This window comes from Nomascus leucogenys, unplaced genomic scaffold (assembly GCF_006542625.1).
Source record: "Nomascus leucogenys isolate Asia unplaced genomic scaffold, Asia_NLE_v1 000470F_440244_qpd_obj, whole genome shotgun sequence".
NCBI lineage: Eukaryota > Metazoa > Chordata > Mammalia > Primates > Hylobatidae > Nomascus > Nomascus leucogenys.
This window is the reverse complement of record NW_022096634.1, coordinates 259,617-280,509: the sequence shown is the minus strand read 5'-3', so window position 1 is coordinate 280,509 and position 20,893 is coordinate 259,617.

The following is a 20,893-nucleotide window of genomic DNA, read 5'->3' as shown; positions in this document are numbered from 1 at the left end:
TTGGAATGGAATGGAATGGAATGGAATGAATTGGAATGGAATGGAATGGAATGGAATGCAATGGAATGGAATGCATTGGAATGGAATGGAAAGTAATGGGAAAAAGTGCAGTGGAGTGCAGAGGAGTGGAATGGAGAAGAAAGAAAGGGAGTGGAGTGGAGTGGAATGGAATGGAGAGCAACAGAATGGAATGGAAAGGAATGGAACGGAACAGAATGGAAGGGAATAGAAGGGAATGGAAAGGAACAGGATGGAACGGAAAGGAACAGAAGGGAAAGCAATGGAAAGAATGGAAAGGAATGGAATGGAATGGAAAGGAGTGGCCTGGAATGGAGGCGAATGGGAACGAATGGAATACAGTGGCGTGGAGAGGACTGGAGTGGAGAAGAATGGATTTCAATGGAATGGAATGGAATGGAATGGAATGGAATGGAATGGATTGGAATGGAATGGAATGGATTAGAAAAATTTCATTGATGTGTAGTGGAGTGGAATGGAGAAGAAAGAAGGGAGAGGAATGCAGTGGAATGCCGTAGAATGGGATGGAATGGAATAAAATGAAGTGGATAGGAATGGAGGCGAATGGGAAGGAATGGATTGCAGTGGAGAGGAGAGCTGTGTAGTGGAGAAGGGTGGAATGGAATGGAATGGAGTGGAATGGAATGGAATGGAGTGGAATGGAATGGAATGGAGTGGAATGGAATGGAATGGAATGGAATGGATTGGAATGGATTGGAGTGGAGTGGAGTGGATTCTAGTGGAAAAGAATGGAAGGGAATGGAATGGAATTGAATGGAATGGATTAGAATGGAATGGAATGTGAAAAAGAGCAGTACAGTGCAGTGGGGTGGAATGGAGAAGAAAGGAAGAGAGTGGAGTACTGTGGAATGGAGGGGAATGGAATGGATTGGAATGGAATGGAAAAAAGTGCATTGGAATGTTCCGGAGTGCAACGGAGAAGAAAGGAAGGGAGTGGAGTGGAATGGAATTGAATGGAATGAAATGGAGTGGACAGGAATGGAGGAGAATGGAAGGAGTGGAATGCAGTAGAGTGGAGAGGAGTGGAGTGGAGAAGAGTGTATTTGAAAGGAATGGAATGAAATGAAATCGAAAGGAATGGAATGGAATGGAATGAAATGTATTGGAGTGGAGTGGAGTCGATTCCAGGGGAAAAGAATGGAATGGAACGCAATGGAATGGAATGTAAAGAAATGGGATGCGATGGAATGGAGGGGCCTGGAATGCAGGCGAACTGTCAGGAATGTAATGCAGTAGAGTGGTGAGGACTGGAGTGGAGAAGAGTGTATTTGAATGCAATGTAATGGAATGGAATGGAATGTACTGTAGAGGAGTGAAGTGGATTCCAGGGGAAAAGAATGGAGTGGAATGGAATGGAATGGAAAAAATTGCAGTGCAGTGCAGTGGAGTGGAATGGAGAAGAAATGAAGAGAATGGAATGCAGTGGAATGGAGTGGAATGGAATGGAATGGAATGGAAAGGAATGGAATGGAGTGGCTTGGAGTGCTGTTTATTGGAATTGAATGGAATGGAGAATATTGTAGTGGAGTGCAGTTGAATGGGAAGAAATGGAATGGATTGCAGTGGAGTGGAGTGGAACGAAGGGGAATAGAGTAAATTCAGGGGGAATTGAATGGAATGGAATGCAATGCAGTATATTGGAGAGGAGTTGAGTGGAGGGGAACAGAATGGAATGGAATGGAAAGGAACAGAAGGAATGGAATACAAAGAACGGATTGGCATGCAATGCAAAGGAAAGCAATGGAATTAAAGGGAAAAAAGTGCAGTGGAGTGCAGTGGAGTGTAATGGACAAGAAAGGAAGGCAGTGGAGTGGAGTGGAATGGAAAGGAATGGAATGGAATGGAATTGAATCAAATGGAATGGAATGGAAAGCAATGGAATGCAATGGAGTGGACTGGAATGGAGGTGAATGGGAAGGAATGGAATGAAGTTGAGAGGAGAGGAGAGGAGTGGAGAAGAGTGGATTGATGTGGAATGGAATGGAATGGAATGGAATGGATTGGAGTGGAGTTGAGGGGATTATAGTGGAAAAGAATGTAATGGAATGCAATGGAATGGAATGGAATAGATAAAAGTGCTGTGGATTGCAGTGGAGTGCAATGGAGGAGAAAGGAAGGACGTGGAGTGGAGTAGAAGGGAGAGGAATGGAATGTAATTTAATGGAATGGTATGGAATCGAATGGACTGGAAAGGAGGCGAATCAGAAAGAATGGAACGCAGTGGAGTGGAGAGGAGTAGAGTGGAGAAGAGTGGATTTGAATGGAAAGGAATGGAATGGAATGCAATGTATTGGATTGGAGTGGAGTGGATTCTAGCGGAAAAGAGTGGAATGGAATGGAATGGAATGGGAAGGAATGGAATGGAATGGAGTGGATAAAAGTGCAGGGGAGTTCAGTGGAGTGGAGTGGAGAAGAGAGGAAGAGAGTGGACTGCAAAGGAATGGAGGGGAATGGAAAGGAATGGAATGGTATGGATTGGAATGGAAAGGAAAAAAGTGCAGTGGTGTGCAGTGGAGTGGACTGGAGAAGAAAGGAAGGGAGTGGAGTGGAACGGAGTGGAATGGAATGGAAATGAATGGAAAGGAATGAAATGGAGTAGACTGGAATGGAGGCGAATGGGAAGGAATGGAATGCAGTGGAGTGGAGGTGAGAAGGGTGTATTTGAATGGAATGGAATGGAATGGAATGGATTGGAGTGGAGTGGGGTGGATTCTAATGGAAACCATTGGAATGGAATGGAATGGAATAGAATGGAATGGAAAGGAATGGAATGGAATGGAATGGAATTTAATGGAATGGAATGGATTGGAATAGAAAAAAATGAAGTGAAGTGTAGTGGAGTGCAATGGAGAAGAAAGGAAGGGAGTGGAGTGGAGCAGAATGGAGTGGAATTGAATGGAAAAGAATGGAATGGAATGGAATGGACAGCAATGGAGGCGAATTGGAAGGAAAGCAATGCAGTGGAGTGGAGAAGGGTGGTTATGATTTGAATGGAATGGAATGGATGGCAGTGAAGTGGAGTGGAATCGAGTGGAATAGAATGGAAAGGAATGGAATGGAATGGAATGGAAAAAAGTGCAGTGTAGTGGAGTGGAGTGGAATGTAGAAGAAAGGAAGGGAGTGGAGTGTAATGGAGTGGAAAGAAATAGAATGGTATTTAATGGAATGAAATGAAGTGGACTGGAATGGAGCCGAATGGAAAGAGTGGAATTCAGTGGAGTGGAGAGGAGTAGAATGGAGAAGAGTGGATTGGAATGGAATGGAATGGAATGGAATGGAATGGAATGTACTGGAGTGGAGTGGAGTGGATTCCAGGGGAAAAGAACGGAATGGAATGGAATGGAATGGAATGGAATGGAATAGAATGGAATGGAATGGAAAAAAGTGCAGTGGAGTGCAGCGGAGTGGAAGGTAAAAGAAAGGAAGAGAGTGGAGTGTAGTGGAATGGAGGGGAATGGAAAGGAATAGAGTGTTATCCATTGGAACGGAATGGAATGGAATAGAAAAAAGTACAGTGGAGTGCAGTGGAGTGGAATGGAGAAGAAAAGAAGGGAGTGGAGTGGAGTAGAATGGAGTGGAATGGAATGGAAAAGAATGGAAAGGAATATAATGGAAAGGAATGGAATGAAATGGAATGGAATAGAGTAGACTGGAATGGAGGCAAATGGGAAGGATTGGAATGCAGTGTAGTGGAGAGGAGTGGAGTGGAGAAGAGTGGATTTGAATTGTATGGAATGTAATGGAATGGAATGGAATGGAATGTGAAAAAGTGCAGTGGAGTGCAGTGGAGTGGAATGCAGAAGAAAGAAAGGGACTGGAGTGGAGTGGAGTGGAATGTAGGGGAATGGCAAGAAATGGAATGGAATGTTATGGAATGGAATGGAATGCAATGGAGTGGACTGGAATGGAGGCAAATGGGAAGGTATGTATTGCACTGGAGTGGAGAGGAATGCAGTGGACAAGGGTGGATATGATGTGAATTGAATGGAATGGAATGGATTGGAGCAGAGTGAAGTGGATTCTAGTGGAAAAGAGAAGAATGGAATGTAATGGAATGAAAAGGTATGGAATGGATTCGAAAGGGAATGAATGGAATGGATAAAATTTCATTGGAGTACAGTGGAATGGAATGGAGAAGAAAGGAATGGACTGGAGTGTAGTGGAATGGAGTGGAATGGAATGGAGTAGAATGGAACGGAATGGAGTGGAAGGGAATGGAATGGATTTGAATGGAATGAAATGGAATTGAATGGAATGCAATGGAATGGATTGGAAGGGAGTGAACTGGAATGGAGGTGAATGGAATAGAATGGAATGCAGTGGAGTGGATAGGAGTGCGGTGTAGAAGAGTGGATTGAAATTGAATGCAATGCAGTGGAGTGGAATGGATTGGAGTAGAGTGGAGTGGATTCAAGGCGCAAAGAATGGAAAGGAATGGAATGGATTGCAAAGGAATGGAGTGGAATGGAATGGAATGTAATAGAGGGGAGTAGAATGGAGGCGAATGGGAAGTAATGGAATGAAGTGGAGTGCAGAGGAGTGGAGTGGAGAAGAGTGAATTTGAATGGACTGAAATGAAGCAGAGTGCAGTGGAGTGGATTCTAGCGGAAAAGAATGGAATGGAATGGACAGGATTGGAATGGAAGGGAGTGGACTGGTATGGAGGCTAATGGGAAGAATGGAATGCAGTGGAGTGCACAAGGGTGGATATTATGTGAATGGAATGGAATGGAATGGATTGGAGCAGAGTGAAGTGGATTCTAGTGGAAAAGAGTGGAATGGAATGGAATGAAATGGAATGGAATAGAATGGATTCGAAAGGGAATGAATGGAATGGAAAAAATTGCAGTGGAGTGCAGTGGAATGAAATGGAGAAGAAAGAAAAGAATGGAGTGAAGTGGAATGGAGTGGAATGGATTGGAGTAGAATGGAAAGGAATTGAATGGAATGGAGTTGAAATGAATGGAATAGAATTGAGTGGAATGGAAGGCAATGGAATGGAAGGCAATGGAATGGAATGGAAGGGAGTGAACTGGAATGGAGGTGAATGGAAAGCAATGGAATGCAGTGGAGTGGAGAGGAGTGCAGTGGAGAAGAGAGGATTTGAATTGAATGGAATGGAGTGGAATGGAATGGATTGGAGAGTAGTGGAGTGGATTCAAGGTGAAAAGAATGGAATTGGATGGAATGGATTGGAAAGGAATGGAGTTGAATGGAATGGAATGGAATGGAATAGAGAGGACTGGAATGGAGGCGAATTGGAAGGAATGGAATGCATTGGAGTGGAGAGGAGTGGAGTGGAGAAGAGTGAATTTTAATGGAATGAAATGAAGCGGAGTGGAGTGGAGTGGATTCTATTGGAAAAGAATGGAATGGAATGGAATGGAATGGAACGGAACGGAACGGAATGGAATGGAAAAAAGTGCAGTGGAGTGTAGTGTAGTTGAATGGAGAAGAAAGGAATGGAGTGGAATGGAGTGTTATGTCGTGGAATGGAATGGAATGGAGTGGACTGGAATGGAATGGAATGAAAATTAATGGAATGGAATGGAAGGGAAAGAAAAAAGGACAGTGGAGTGAAGTGGAGTTGAATAGATAAGAAAGGAAGGGAGTGGATTGGCGTGGAATAGAGTGGAATGGAATGGAAAGGAAGGGAATGGAATGTAGTGCACTGGAATGGAGGCGAATTGTAAGGAATGGAATACAGTGGAGTGGAGACGAGTGGAGTTGAGAAAGAGTGGATTGCAATTTAATGGAATGGAATGCAATGGAATGGAATGGAGTCTAGTGGATTGAAGTGTATCCGAATTGAATGGAATGGAGAGGAGTGTAGTGGAGTGGAGTAGAATGGGAAGTAATTGAATGGAGTGGAGTGGAGTGGAGGGGAGTGGAGTGGAGCGTAGTAGAGAGGAATCAGGTGGAATGGATTGGAATGGAATGCAGTGGAATGGAATCAAGTTGCATGCAGTGGAATGGAATGGAATGGAATGGAAAGGAAAAACTGCATTGGAGTGCAGTGGAGTGAAATGGAGTAGAAAGGAAGGGAGTGGGGTGGAGTGCAATGGAGAAGAATGGAAAAGAATGGAATGGAATGCAGGCAAAAAGGAAGGAATGGAAAGCAGAGTTTGGAAAGGAATGTAGAGAAGAGTGGATTTGAATTGAAGGGAAAGGAATGGAATGGATTGGAGGGGAGTGGAGTAGATACTAGTGGAAAAGAAGGGATTGGAATGGAATGGAAAGGAATGGAAACGAATGGAATGGAATCGCATGGAATGGAATCGAATGGAGTGCCATGGAATGGAATGGAATGCAATGGAAAGGAATGGAATGGAAAAAAGTGATGTGGAGTGCAGTGGAGTGGAATGGAGAAGGAAGGAACGGAGTGGGGTGGAGTGCAATGGAGAGGAATGGAATGGAATTGACTGGAATGGAAGTGAAAGAGAAGGAATGGAATGCAGTGTTTGGAAAGGAGTGTAGAGATGAGTGAATTTGAATTGAAGTGAATGGAATGGAATGGATAGGAGGGGAGCGGAGAGGATTCTAGTGGAAAAGTAACAAATGGAATGGAATGGAATGGAATGGAATGGAATCGTATGGAATGGAATGGAATGCAATGGAAAGGAATGGAATGGAATGGAATGGAATGGAATGGAATGGAATGGAATGGAACGGAATGGAAAAAAGTGCAGTGGAGTGCAGTTGAGTGGAATAGAGAAGAAAGGAAGGGAGTGGATTGGGGTGGAATGGAGGGGAATGGAATGGAGAATAAAGGAAGGGAGTGGATTGGGGTTGAATGGAGGGGAATGGAATGGAATTGAATGAAATGGAATGGAATGGAAAGGAAAAAAGTGCTGTGGAGTGCAGTGGAGTGCAATGGAAAAGAAAGGAAAGGAGCCAGGCGTGGTGGATCACGCTTGTAATCCCTGCACTTTGAGAGGCTGAGGCAGGCGGATCACGAGGTTAGGAGATCGAGACCACGGTGAAACACCGTCTCTACTAAAAATACAAAAAAAATTAGCCGGGCGTGGTGGCCAGCGCCTGTAGTCCCAGCTACTCGGAGAGGCTGAGGCAGGAGAATGGCGTGAACCCAGGAGGCAGAGGTTGCAGTGAGCCGAGATCGCACCACTGCACTACAGCCTGGGTGACAGAGCGAGACTCCATCTCAAAAAAAAAAAGGAAATCGGTGGAGAGGAGTGGACTGGAGTGGAATGGAATGGAATGAAATGCAATGGAAAGGAATGGAAAGGAGTGGACTGGAATGGAGGCAAATTGGAAGGAATGGAATGCAGTGGAGTAGAGGGGAGTGGTGTGGAAAAGAGTGGATTTGAATTCAATGGAATGGAATGGATCGGAGAGGACTGGAGTGGATTCAATACGAAAAGAATGGAATGGAATGGAATGGAAAGGAATGGAATGGAATGCAATGGAATGGAATGGAATGGAAAAAATTGCAGGGGAGTGTAGTGTAGTGGAATGGAGAAAAAAGGAAGGCAGTGGAGTGGAGTGGAATGGAGTGGAAGGGAAGGGAATCTAATGGAATGGAGTGGAAAAGAATGGAGGTGAATGGGAAGGAATGGAATCCAGTGGACTGGAGAGGAGTGGAGTGCAGAAGAGTGGATTTGAATGGAATGGAATGGAATGGAATGGATTGGAGTGGAGTGGAGTGGATTCTAGTGGGAAAATATGGAACGGAATGGAATGGATTGGAATGGAATGGATTGGAATGGAAAAACTGGCAGTGGAGTGTAGTGGTGTCGAATGAGAAGAAAGGAAGGGAGTGTAGTGGAGTGGAAAGGAGTGCATTGAAATGGAATGGAAAGGAATGGAATGGAATAGATTGGAGTGGAGTAGAAAAGATTCCAGTGAAAAAGAATGGAAGGGAATGGAAAGGAATGGAATGGAATGGTATGGAAAGGAATAGAATGGAGTGGATAAGAATGGAATGGAATGTAAAAAACTTCAGTGCAGTGCAGTAGAGTGGAATGGAGAAGAAAGGAAGAGAGTGGAGTGCAGTGGAATGGAGGGTAATGGAAAGGAATGGAATGGAATGGAATGGGAAAAAGTGCAGTGGAATATTCTGGAGTGTACTGGGGAAGAAAAGAAGGGATTGGAGTGGAGTGGAATGGAATGGAATGGAATGCAGTGGAGTGGAGAGGAGTGGAGTGGGGAAGAGTGGATTTGAATGGAATGGAATGGATTGGAGAGGAGTGGAGTGGATTCAATATGAAAAGAATGGAATGGAATAGAATGGAATGGAATGGAATGGAATGGAATGGAATGGAATGGAAAGGAATGGAATGGAATGGAATGGAAAAAAATGCAGTGGATTGCAGTGTAGTGGAATGGAGAAGAAAGGAAGGGAGTTGAGTGAAGTGGAATGGAGTGGAAGGGAATGGAATCGGATGGAATGGAGTGGAAAAGAATGGAGGTGAACGGGAAGGAATGGAATCCAGTGGACTGGAGACGAGTGGAGTGGAGAATGGATTTGAATTGAATGGAATGGAACGGAATGTATTGGAGTGGAGTGGAATGGATTCCAGTGGAAAAGTACGGAATGAAATGGAATGGAATGGAAAAACTGGCAGTGGAGTACAGTGGTATGGAATGGAGAAGAAAGTAAGGGAGTGTAGAGGAGTGGAATGGAGTGCATTGAAATGGAATGGAATGGAATGGATTGGAGTGGAGTGGAGTGAATTCTAGTGGAAAAGAATGGAAGGGAATGGAAAGGAATGGAATGGAAAGGAATGGAAAGGAATGGAATGGAATGGAATGGAATGGAAGGGAAGGTAAAAAAGTTCAGTGCAGTGCAGTGGAGTGGAATGGAGAAGAAAGGAAGAGAGTGGAGTGCAGTAGAATGGATTGTAATGGAAAGGAATGGAATGGAATGGAGAAAAGTGCAGTTGAATATTCTGGAGTGTAATGGAGAAGAAAGGAAGGGAGTGGAGTGGAGTGGAATGGAATGGAATGGAATGGAGTGGAAAAAAGTGCAGTGGAGTGTAGTGTAGTTGAATGGATTGGAACGGATTGGAATGGAATGTTAGGGAGTGGAATGGAATGGAATGGATTGGAACGGAATGGAGGAAACTGGAATGGAGTCGAAAGGAAAGGAATGGAATACAGTGGATTGGAAAGGAGTGACGTGGAGTAGAGTGCATTTTAATTGAATGGAATGGAATGGAATGGAAAGGAATGGAATGGAATGGAATGGAATGGAAAAAAATGCAGTGGATTGCAGTGTATTGGAATGGAGAAGAAAGGAAGAGAGTTGAGTGAAGTGGAATGGAGTGGAAGGGAATGGAATCGGATGGAATGGAGTGGAAAAGAATGGAGGTGAACGGGAAGGAATGGAATCCAGTGGACTGGAGACGAGTGGAGTGGAGAAGAGTGGATTTGAATTGAATGGAATGGAACGGAATGTATTGGAGTGGAGTGGAATGGATCCTAGTGGAAAAGTACGGAATGGAATGGAATGGAATGGAGTGGAATGGAAAAACTGGCAGTGGAGTACAGTGGTATGGAATGGAGAAGAAAGTAAGGGAGTGTAGAGGAGTGGAATGGAGTGCATTGAAATGGAATGGAATGGAATGGAATGGATTGGAGCGGAGTGGAGTGAATTCTAGTGGAAAAGAATGGAAGGGAATGGAAAGGAATGGAATGGAAAGGAATGGAAAGGAATGGAATGGAATGGAATGGAAGGGAAGGTAAAAAAGTTCAGTGCAGTGCAGTGGAGTGGAATGGAGAAGAAAGGAAGAGAGTGGAGTGCAGTAGAATGGATTGTAATGGAAAGGAATGGAATGGAATGGAGAAAAGTGCAGTTGAATATTCTGGAGTGTAATGGAGAAGAAAGGAAGGGAGTGGAGTGGAGTGGAATGGAATGGAATGGAATGGAGTGGAAAAAAGTGCAGTGGAGTGTAGTGTAGTTGAATGGATTGGAATGGATTGGAATGGAGTGTTAGGGAGTGGAATGGAATGGAATGGATTGGAACGGAATGGAGGAAACTGGAATGGAGTCGAAAGGAAAGGAATGGAATACAGTGGATTGGAAAGGAGTGACGTGGAGTAGAGTGCATTTTAATTGAATGGAATGGAATGGAATGGATTGGAGTGTAGAGGAGTGGATTCTTGTGGAAGAGAATGGAAAGGAATGGAATTGAACAGAATGGAATGGAATGGAATGGAATGGATTGGAATGTATTGCAGTGTATTTGAATTGAATGGTATGAAGAGGAGTGTAACGTAGTGGAGAGGAATGGGAAGAAATGGAATGGAGTGGGGAGGAGTGGAGTAGAGTGGAGTGGAGGGTAGTACAGTGGAATCAGGTGGAATGGATTGGAATGGAATAGAACGTTATTTAATGGAATGCAGTGGATTGGAATTGAGTTGCATGGAATGGAATGGAATGGAATAGAATGGAAAAAAGTGCACTGCAGTGCAGTGGAGTGGAATGGAGAAGAAAGGCAGGGAGTGGAGTGGATTGCAACGGTGTGGAATGGAATGGAATTCAATGGAATGGATTGGAATGGAATGGAATGGACTGGAATGGAGGCACATGTGAAGGAATGGAATGCAGAGTTTGGAGAGCAGTGTAGAGGAGAAAAGTGGATTTTAATTGAAGGGAATGGAATGGAATGGATTGGAGGGTAGTGGAGTAGATTCTAGTGGAAAAGAAGGGAATGTAAAGGCATGGAGTGCGACGGAATGGAATGGTATCGCATGGAATAGAATGGAATGGAGTGGAATACAATGGAATGGAATGGACTGCAATAGAAAGAAAGGGAATGGAATGGAATGGAATGGAATGGAATGGAATGGAAAAAAGTGCAGTGGAGTGCAGTTGAGTGGAATGGAGAAGAAAGGAAGGGAGTGGATTGGGGTGGAATGGATGGGAATGGAATGGAATGGAATGGAATTGAATCAAATTGAAAAATGTGCTGTGGAGTGCAGTGGATTGGAATGGAGAAGAAAGGAAGGGAATGGGGTGGAGTGCAATGGAGTGGAATGGAATGGAGTGGAATTGAACAGATTGGAATGGATTGTAATGGAATGGAGTGGACTGCAATGGAGGCGAATGGGAAGCAATGGAATGCAGTGGATCAGAGAGGAGTGGTGTGGAGAAGAGGGGATTTGAATTCAATGGAATGGAATGGAATGGAATGCATTGGATTGGAGTGGAGTGGAGGGCGGAGAATGGAATTTAATGGAAAGTAATGGAATGGAATACAATACAATGGAACGGAATGAAAAGGAATGGAATGGAGTGGAGTGGAGTGTATTGGAAAGGAATGGAATGGAGAGGGGTGGATTGCAGTGGAGTGGAAAGGAAAGGAAAGAAATGGTATGCAATAGATTGTAGTGGAATGGAGGGCATTAGAGTGGATTCACGTAGAATGGAAGGGAATGGAATGGAATGGAATGAAATGGAATGCCGTGCTTTTGAGTGGAGTTGCATGGAGGGGAATGGAATGGAATGGAATGGAATGGAATGGAATGGAATGGAATGGAATGGAATTCAATGGAATGGAATTCAACGGAATGGAATGGATAGGAAAAAAGTGCAGCGGAGTGCAGTATACTGGAATGGAGAAGAAAGGAATTTAGTGGAGAGGAGTGGAACAGAGTGGTATGGAAAGGAATGGAATGGACTGAAATGCAGGCGAATGGGAAGGAATGGAATGCAGTGGAGTGGAGAGGAGTGCAGTGGAGAAGAGTGCATTTGAATTGAATGGAATGGAATGCAATGGAATGGAATGGAATGGGAAAAAGTGCAGTGGAGTGCAGTGCAGTGGAATGGAGAAGAAAGGAAGGGAGTAGAGTAGTATGGAATGGAGTGGAATGGAATGGAATGGAATGGAATGGAGTCGACTGTAATGGAGGTGAATGGGAAGGAATGGAATGTAGTGGAGTGGAGAGGAGTGGAGTGGAGAAGAGAAGATATGAATTGAATGGAGTGTAATGAAATGAAATGGAATGGCATCGAGTGCAGTGGAGTGCAGTGTATTGGAATTGAATTTTCTGCAAGGGAGTGTAGTGGAGTGGAGCGGGATGGGAAGGAAAGGAATGGAGTGCAGTGGGGTGGAGAGGAGTGGAGTGGAGGGTAGTAGAGTGGATTCAGGTGTAAGGGATTGGAATGGAATAGAATGGAAAGGAATTGAATGCTGTGGATTGGAATGGAGTTGCTTGGAGTGGAATGGAATGGAATGGAATGGAATGGAAAAATGTGCACTGGAGTGCATTGGAGTGAAATGTAGAAGAAGGTAAGGGAGAGGGGAGGAGTGCAGTGGAGTGGAAGGGAATGGAAAGGAATGGAATGAACTGGAATGGAGGCGATAGGGAAAAAATGGTACACAGAGATTGGAGACGAGTGTGGTGGAGAAGAATGGATTTGAATGGAATGAAATGAAATAGAATGGATTGGAGTGGAGTGGAGTAGATTCTAGGGGAAATGAAGAGAATGGAATGGAAAGGAATGGAATGGAATGGAGTGGAATAGAATGGAAAAAAGTGCAGTGGAGGGTAGATGAGTGGAATGGAGAAGAAAGGAAGGGAGTGGAATGGAGTGTTATAGAGTGGAATGGAAGGGAACGGAAAGGAATGGAATGGAATGGAATGGAATGGAATGGAATGGCATGGAATATAATGGGATGGAAAGGAATGGAATGGAAAGGAATGCAATTTACTGGAATGGAGGCGGATGGGAAGGAATGGAATACAGTGGAATGGAGAGGAGTAGAGTGCAGAAGAGAAGATTTCAATTGAATGCAATGGAAAAAAACTGCAGCGGAGTGTAGTGTAGTTGACTGGAGAAGAAAAGAAGGGAGTGGAGTGGAGTGGAATGGAGTGAAATGGAATGGCATGGAATGGAATGGAATGCAATGGAATGGAATGGAATGGAATGGAATGAAGTGGACTGGAATGGAGGCGAATGGGAAGGAATGCAATGCAGTGGAGTGGAGAGGAGTGGAGGGGAGAAGAGTGGATTTCAATTTAATGGAATGGAATGCAATGGATTGGAGTGGAGTGAAGTTGAGTGGATTCTAGGGGAAAAGAATGTAATGTGAAGTAATGTAGTGGAATGGAATGGAATGGAATGGAATGGAAAGGAAAGGAATGGAAAGGAATGGAATGGAATGGAATGAAATGTAATGGATTGGAATGGAGGGTATTGGAATGAAGGCGAAAAGGAAGGAATGGAATGCATTGGAGTGGAGAGGATTGGAGTGGAGAAGAGGGGATTTGAATTGAATGGAAAGGAATGCAAAGAAATGGAATGGAATGGAACGTAGTGGAGTGGAGTGCAGCATATTGGAATTGAATGGTATGGAGAGGAGTGTAGTGTAGTGGAGTGGAATGGGAAGGAATGGAGAGGAGTGGAGTGGAGTCGAGTGGAGTGGAGGCTAGTAGAGTGGATTCAGGTGGAATTGATTGGAATTGAATAGAACGGAATGGAATCGAATGCAGTGGATTGGAATGGAGTTGCGTGGAGTGGAAAAGATTGGAATGGATTGAAATAGGAAGGGAATGAAATGGAATGGAATGGAATGGAATGGAAGGGAAGGGAATGGAGTGGAATGGAATGGAATTTAATGGAGGGTATTGGAATGGAATGGAATGGACGGGAATGGAATGGAATGGAATGGAAAGGAAAAAAGTGCATTGATGGTTAGCGGGGTGGAATGCAGAAGAAAGGAAGTGAGTGGACTGGAGTGGAATGCAGTAGAATGGAGTGGAAAGGAATAGAATTCAGTGGATAGGAATGGAGGTGAATGGGAAGAAATGGATTGCAGTGGAGTGGAGAGATGTGTAGTGGAGAAGAGTGGATTTGAACTGAATGGAATGGAATGGAATGGATTGGAGTGGAGTGGAGTGAATTCTATTGGAAAATAATGGAAAAGAATGCAATGGAAAGGAATGGATTAGAATGGAATGGAATGTAAAATTGTGCAGTGCAGTGAAGTGGAGTGGAATGGAGAAGAAAGGACGAGAGGGGAGGGCAGTGGAATGGAGGGTAATGGATTGGAATGGAACGGAATGGAATGGAAAAAAATGGAGTGGAATGTTGTGAAGTGTAATGGAGTAGAAAGGAAGGGAGTGGAGTGGAGTGGAATGGAATGGAAAGGAATGAAATGGAGTGGACTGGAATGGAGGCGAATGAAAGGAATGGAATGCAGTGGAGTGGAGAGGAGTGGAGTGGAGAAGAGTGGATTTGAATGGAATGGAATGGAATGGAATAGATTGGAGTGGAATTGAGTGGATTCTATTGGAAAACAATGGAATGGAATGGAATGGAACGGAATGGAATGGAATGGAATAAAATGGAATGGAATGGAAAGGAATGGAATGGAATGGAATGGATTCAAATGGAAAAAAGACCAGTGGAGTTTAGTGCAGTGGAATGGAGAAGAAAGGAAGGGAGTGGAGTGGAGTGGAACAGAGTGGAAGGGAATGGAATGGAATGTAGTGGACAGGAATGGAGGGGAATGGGAAGGAATGGAATGACGTGGAGTGGAGAATGGTGGATATGATTTGAACGGAATGGAATGGAATGCAATGGATTGGAGTGAAGTAGACTGGAATCTAGTGGAAAAGAATGGAAGGGAATGGAATGGAATGGAATAGAATGGAAAAAAAGTGCAGTGGAGTGCAGTGGAGTGGAATCGAGAAGAAAGGAAAGGAGTGTAGTGTAGTGTAATGGATTGGAAAGAAATAGAATGGTATTTAATGTAATGAAACGGAGTGGACTGGAATGGAGCCGAATGGGAAGAATGGAATACAGTGCAGTGGAGAACAGTGGAGTGCAGTAGATTGGATTTGAATGGAATGGAATGGAATGGAAAGTATTGGAGTGGAGTGGAGTGGATTCTAGGGGAAAAGAATGGAATGGAATGGAAAGGAATGGAATGGAGTGGAAAGGAATGGAATGGAATGGAATGGATGGGAATAGGATGGAATAGAACGGAAAAAATTTCAGTGGAGAGCAGTGGAATGGAATGGAGAAGAAAGGAAGTGAGTGGAGTGGAGTGAAATGTAGTGGAATGGCATGGAATGGAATGGAACGGTAAGGAATGGAATGGAATGCAATGGAGTGGACTTGAATGCAGGCAAATGGGAAGGTATGGATATCACTGGAGTGGAGAGGAATGGACTGGAGAAGAGTGGATTTGAATGGAATGGAAAGGAATGGAGTGGAGTGGAATGGATGCTAATGGAATGCAGTGGGGTGGAGAGGAGTGTAGTGGAGAGGAGTGGACATGAATTGAATGGAATGGAATGGAATGGATTGAAGTGGAGTGGAGTGAATAGAATAGAATAGAATGGAATGGAATGGAATGGAATGAAATGGAATGGAAATGATTTGAAAGGGAAGGAATGGAATGGAAAAAATTGCAGTGGAGTGCAGTGGAGTGGAATGGAGAAGAAAGGAAGGGAATGGAGTGGAGTGGAATGGAATGGAATGGAATAGAATGGAAAGGAATGGTTTGGAGTGGAGTTGAGTGGTTTCAACATGAAAAGAATGGAATGGAAAGGAATTGAAGTGAAAGGAAAGGAATGAAATGGAATGGAATGGAATATAATGGAATGGAATGGAATGGAATGGAATAAAATGCAGTGGAGTGTAGTGGAGTGGAATGGAGAAGAAAGGAAAGGAGTGGAGTGCAATGGAATGGAGTGAAAAGAACTGGAGTGGAAAGGAATGGCATGGAAAGGAAAGGAATTGAATGGAGAGGAATGGAATGGAATGGAATGCCATGGAATGGAATGGAATGGAGTGGAGTGGAATGGAATGGAATGCAATGGAATGGAATGGAATGGAATGGAATGGACTGTACTGGACGGGAGGCGAATGGGAAGGAATGGAATGCAGTGGTGTGGAGAGGAGTGGAGAGCAGCAGAGACTATTTGAATTGAATGGAAGGGAATGAAATGGAATGGAGAGAACAGGAATGGAGCCAAATAGAAAGGAATGGAATGCCGTAGAGTGGAGAAGGGTGGATATTATTTGAATGGAATGGAATGGAATGGAATGGAATTGAAGAAAGTGCAGTGGAGTGGAATGGAGAAGAAAGGAAGAGAGTGGAGTGCAGTGGAAAAGATGGGAATGGAAAGGAATGGAATGGCATGGATTGGAGTGGAATGGAATGGAAAGGAAAAAAGTGCAGTGGAGGCCAGTGGAATGGAATGGAGAAGGAAGGAAGGGAGTGGAGTGGAGTGGAATTGAGTGGAATGGAATGAAAATGAATGGAATGGAATGGAATGGAGTGGAGTGGAATGGAGGCGAATGGGAAAGAATGGAATGCACTGGAGTGGAGAGGAGTGGAATGGAGAAGAGTGGATTTGAATTGAATGGAATTGAATGGAATGGATTAGAGCGGAGTTGAGTGGATTTTATTGGAAAACAATGGAATGCAATGGAATGGAATGGAAGGGAATGGAATGGAATGGAACGAAATGGTAAAACGTGCAGTGGAGTGCAGTGGAGGAGAAAGGACGAGAAAGGAAGGGAGTGTACACGAGTGGAATGTAGTGGAATGGCATGGAATGGTATGGAATGGAAAGGAATGAAATGGTGTGAACTGGAATGGAGGCAAACGGGAAGGTAGGGAAAATACTGGAGAGGAGAGGAATGGAGTGGAGAAGAGTGGATTTGAATGGAATGGAATGCAATGGAATGGAATGGAATGGAATGGAACGGTGTGGAGTGGAATGGAGGCAAAAGGAAAAGAATGGAATGCAGTGGAGTGGAGAGGAGTGGAGTGCAGAAGAGTGGATATGAATTGAAAGGAATGGAATGGAATGTATTGGAGTGGAGTGGAGGGGATTCTAGTGGAAAATGATGGAATGGAATGGAAAAGAATGGAATGGAATGGAATGGATTGGAGTGGAGTGGAGTGGAGTGGATTCTAGTGGAAAAGAATGGAATGGAATGGAATGGAATGGAATGGAATGGATTGGAAGGGAATGGATTCGAATGGGAAGGAATGGAAGGGAAAAAATTGCCGTGGAGTGCACTGGAGTGGAATGGAGAAGAAAGGAAGGGATTGGAGTGGAATGGAATGGAGTGGAATGGAATGGAGTGGAAAGGAACGGAATGGATTGGAATGGAAAGGAATTCAGTGGAATGGAATGGAACGGAACGGAACGGAATGGAATGGAATGGAATGCAATGGAATGGAATGGAAGGGAGTGAACTGGAAATGGAGGAAAATGGAAAAACTTGGAATGCAGTGGATTGGAGAGGAGTGGAGTGGAGAAGTGTGGTCCTGAATTGAGTGGAATGGAATGTAATGGAATGGATTGAAGTGGAGTGGAGTGGATTCAAGACCAAAAGAATGGAATAGATGGAATGGAATGGATTGGAAAGGAATGGAAAGGAATGGAATGGAATGGAATGGAATTGAACGGAATGGAATGGAAATAAATGGAATGGAATTGAATGGAATGTAATGGAATGAAAAGGAATGGAATGAAATGGAATGGAATGGAAAGGAATGGAATCGAATGGAATGGAAGAAAATACAGTGGTGTGTAGTTGAGTGGAATGGAGAAGAAAGGAAGGGAGTGCAGTGGAATTTATTGTAAAGAACTGGAGTGGAAAGGAATGGAATGGAATGGAATGTAGTGGACCAGAATGGAGGCCAATGGGAAGGAATGAAATGCAGTGGAGTAGAGAGGAGTAGAGGAGAGAAGTGTGGATTTGAATAGAAAGGAATGGAATGGAATGGATTGGAGTGGAATGGAGTGAATTCTAGTGGAAAAAAATGGAATGGAATGGAAGAGAATGAATTGGAATGGAAGGGAATGGACCAGAATGCAATGGAAAGGAATGGAATGGTATGGACTGGACTCGAATGGAGGCCAAAGGGAAGGATTGGAATGCAGTGGAGTGGAGAGGAGTGGAGTGGAGAAGCGTGGATTTCTATTGACAGGACTGCAATGATATGGAATGGAATAGAATGGAATAGAATGGAATGCAGTGGATTGGATTTGTGTTGCATGGAGGAGAATGGAATGGAAGGGAATGGAATGCAATGGATTGGAATGGAATAGAATGAAATGGAATGGAATGGAAAGGAATGCTATGCCATGGAATGGAATTGAATGGAGAAAAGCGCAATGGAGTGCAGTGGAGAGGAATGGAGAAGAAAGGAAGGGAGTGGAGTAGAGTGGAATAGAGTGAAATAGAGTGAAATGGAATGGAATATAAGGGAATGGAATGGAAAGGATTGAAATGGAATGGAGGCGAATTGGAAGGAATGAAATGCAGTAGAGTAGAGAGGAGTGGAGTGGAGAATAGTGGATTTGAACTGAATGGAATGGAATGGAATTACTGGAATGGAGTGGAGTGGATTCTAGTGGAAAAGAATGCAAAGGAATGGAATGGAATGGAATGGGATGGAATGGAATGGAATGCAATGGAATGAAATGCAGTGGAATGGAATGGAATGGGGCGGAATGGAATGGAATGGAATGGAATGCACCGGAATGGAGTTGACTGGGAAGGAAAGGAATGCAGTGGAGTGGAGAGGAGGGGAGTGGAGAAGAGTGGATTTGAATTCAATGGAATGGAATACAATGGAACGGGATGGAATGGAATGTAATGCGGTGGACTGGAGTGGAATGGATTGGAGTCGAATGGTAAGGAATGGAAAGTAATGGAGTGGAATGGAATACAATGGAAAGGAATGAAAAGGAATGGAATGGAATGGAATGGAATGGAGTGCAGTGTATTTGAAATGAATAGAATGGAGGTGAGTGTAGTGGAGAGGAGTGGAATGGGAAGGAATGCAGTGCAGTGGACTGGAGAGGAGTAGAGTGGACAACAGTAGATTTCAATTGAATGGAATGGAATGTAATGGATTGGATTGAAGAGGAGTGCATTCCAGTGAAAAGAATGTAATCGAATGGAATAGAATAGAATGGAATGGAATGGAATGGAATGGAGTGGAATGGAATGGAATGGAATGGAGGGGAATGGAATGGAATGGAGGGGAATGGAATGGAAAACAATGGAATGCAATGCAATGCAAAGGAATAGAATGGAATGGAAAAAAGTGCATTGGAGCACAGAGGATAGGTACAGAGAAGAAAGGAAGGGAGTGTAGTTGAGTGGAATGGATTGGAATGGAATGTGATGGAATGGAATAGAATGGAAAGGAATGGAATGGAATGGAGGGGAACGGAATGCAAGCGAATGGGAAGGAATGGAATGCAGTGGTGTGGAGAGGAGTGGAGTGCAGAAGAGTCGATTTGAATTTAATGGAATGGAATGGAATGGATTAGAATGGAATGGAATGGAATGGAATAACAGTGTGGACTTTAAGGGAGGGGAACGGGAAGGAATGGATTGCAGTAGAGGGGAGAGGAGTGGAGTGGAGAAGATTGGATAACAATTGAATGGAATGGAATGGAATGGATTGGAGTGGAGTGGAGTGGATTCTCTTGGAAAAGAATGGAAGGGAATGAAATGAAATGGAATAGAATGGAATGGAATGGAGGAAACTGGAATGTAGGGGAATGGGAAGGAAAGGAATACAGTGGATAGGAGAGGAGTGGAATGGGGTAAGTGCATTTGAATTGAATGGAATGGAATGGATTGGAATGTAGTGGAGTGGATTCTAGTATAAAAGAATGGAATGGAATGGAGTGGAATGAATGGAAAGGAAAGGAATGGAATGGAAAGGAATGGAATGAATGGAATGGAATGAAATGGAATGGAAAGGAATGGAATGGAATGCAATTGAAAAAAGTGAAGTGGAGTGGAATGGAGGGGTATGGAAAGGAATGGAATGGTATGGATTGGAATGGAATGGAAAAAAGTGCAGTAGAGTGCAGTGGATAGGAATGGAGAAGATCGGAAGGGAGTGGAGTGCAAAGGAGAAAAATGGAATGGAAATGAAAGTAATGTAATGTAATGGAATGCAACAGAATGGAATGGAATGGAGAGGACGGTTATGGAGGCTAACGGGAAGGAACGGAATGCAGTGGAGTGGAGAGGAGTGGAGTGGAAAAGAGTGGATTTGAATTGAATGGATTGGAATGGAATGGATTGGAGTGGAGTGGAGTGGATTCTATTGGAAATCAGTAGAATGGAATGGAATGGAAAGGAAAAAAGAGAAGTGGATTGCAGTGGAGTGGAATGGAGAAGAAAGGAAGGGAGTGGAGTGGAGTGCAACGTAGTGGAAAGGCATGGAATGGAATGGAATGGTATGGAATGGAATGCATTGGAATGGAATGCATTGGAATAGAATGCAACGGAGAGGACTGGAATGGAGGCGAATGGGAAGGTGTTGATTACACTGGAGTGAAGAGGATTGGAGTGAAGAGTGGATTTCAAAGGAATGGAATGGAATCGAAAGGAGTGGAGTGGAATGGAGGTGAATAGGAAGGAATGGAATGCAGTGGAGTGGAGAGGAGTGGAGGGGAGAAGAGAGAATTTCAAATGAATGGAATGGAATCCAATGGAAATGAATAGATTGGAGTGGATTGCAGTGTATTGGAATTGAATGGTATGGAGAGGAGTGGAGTGGAGTGAAGTGGAATGGGAAGTAATGGAATGGAGTGGAGTGCAGTGGAGGGTAGAAGAGTGGAATCAGGTGGAATAGATTGGAATGTAAAAGAATGGAATGGAATGGAATCCAGTGGATTGGAATCGAGTTGTGTGGATTGGAATGGAATGGAAAGGAATGGAATGGAATGGAATGGAATGGAGTGGAATGGAATGGAAGAGTGCAGTGGAGTGCAGTGGAGTGGAAAGGAGAAGAAACGAAGGGAGTGGGTGGAGTGCAATGGAGTGGAATGGAATGGAATGGAATTGAAGCAAACGGGAATGTATGGAATGCAGAGTTTGGAAAGGAGT